Consider the following 1,603-nt stretch of genomic DNA (forward strand, 5'->3'; position numbering starts at 1 on the left):
GAAAAGTGGAGCCGCCGGATTGGTGGCATGGTAAGTGACGACATCACGGCCTCCAACCCTCTGGGGGTCATAGCCCAAAAGGATTGGCCGATCGTCGGTGACGTCTTGGGCGCGCCGGCGAGCCGAGCCTAGATGGTAGGGGATTGGTTGGTGTGGCGTCATCGGAGCGCGCCGGGAACGCCCAGGATGTGTGACTCTGGATTTGTCGGCTGCGGATAAATGGACCGGGCTGCTACAGGGGCAATGCTACGCTTTCCGGCATTGCGAGAAGTCGGGCGCTTCGCAGCGATTGGAACTGCAGTTTCTACTGCCGTGTCACCCGGCTGACCACAGAGGACACCGCTTGTCTGTCTCCGCCTCTGACTGCCCGTGAATGCCAGGTACTGGTCGGTGTGTGGTTGCGGGTCGCTCTGACCAGGGTCACAGGTGCTGCTGGGGCCCGGGGAGCTTGGGAGCCAGGGCCTGGCGTCTCCACGCTGTGCTTTCCCGTGGCCTGGGCATCAAGGCATCAAGGAGTTACTGTCTCAGCATATCTCACATCTCAGGTCAACGGTGCTGAGCCATTGTCGTGGCAGCCAGGCATAGTGGTTGTTGCAGACCCGTAGTCTCAGCACTGGGAAGTTGAGCTGTTAATTCACAAGCTCCAGGCTAACCTGAGCTAAGTCATGAGACCCTGTTTTGAGAAACAGTCTACTGGCAGGGCATGGTGGCTCGTGCCTTTAATCCCTGCACTCCAGAGGCAGAGACACGCAGATCGCTGAGTTAATAGCCAACGTGATCTACAGAGTGAGTTAAGGGGCAGCCAGGGCCACATAATAGTGTCTGTCCTCCTGCCTCCCTTCGCTGCCCCCCATTAAAAAAAGAGAGAAAAGCAACAGTCGATGGTCGTTTGGTAATAGTCACGTGCTGCTCGCTTTGAACAAAAACATGTCATAACGTGGATTCTGTTTCTCCCCGACAGGAATGGGATCCACCATAACCACCAAATGCAGTCAGAAGGGAAGGGCGGAAGGTGGGAGGTGAATGGGAGCGTAGAGGTGTTAGAGATGATGTTTGGGGAAGTGACACCGCAGATTGGTCCTCGACAAGGCACATCGATGTTGCCTGACACCTGAGAGTTCTAGGCAAGGAGTAGATTAGAAGTTCCCAGCAGAAAAAGTGGTAGAAAGATGTAAAAAGATCTCTGGGGACTTGAACTCCGGAAAGTGCAAGAGTCATTTGATAGGTAACAGGACTTGGAGGAGACTTCGGTTTAAGCCTGGTGTCTGGGATGCCAGCCTCTCTGGTTGTCTGTTTCTTGTGGTTAATTAAAGGCTGCTTTCCCCGATCAGCTCTGGCTTATATAATGGAGTAAACACAAAGTAAAACTGAAGGCATGAGGGAGTGAGAGGCAAGGGACAGGCCACTCTGGGGAGTGTAGTCGGCTAATGCCACTTAGCACCTGGGCACAGAATCTTGTTGATGTCAACAAGTGTATTGAGGAACTGAGTTTGCAGTGTGAGATCCAAGGAGACTGTAATTTTCCGTGGCACCTGTGGGTTGCGTATGGAAGCCTTTCTCTCTCTCTCTCTCTCTCTCTCTCTCTCTCTCTCTCTCTCTCTCT

At 53.6% G+C, this 1,603-nt stretch overlaps 1 protein-coding gene across 1 annotated transcript in view; it reads left to right on the forward strand.

Annotated features, from left to right (window-relative positions):
* Nucleotides 1–215: 215 nt before the first annotated feature.
* Nucleotides 216–1,603, forward strand: part of Zfand2a (zinc finger AN1-type containing 2A) — a 10,308-nt gene continuing 8,920 nt past the window's right edge. The window contains exon 1 of the mRNA XM_028756054.1: nucleotides 216–380. The gene's annotated coding sequence lies outside the window, so the exon portion shown is untranslated. The remainder of the gene's footprint in view (nucleotides 381–1,603) is intronic.

This window comes from Grammomys surdaster, unplaced genomic scaffold, assembly GCF_004785775.1.
Source record: "Grammomys surdaster isolate TR1022 unplaced genomic scaffold, NIH_TR_1.0 126109, whole genome shotgun sequence".
Lineage (NCBI taxonomy): Eukaryota > Metazoa > Chordata > Mammalia > Rodentia > Muridae > Grammomys > Grammomys surdaster.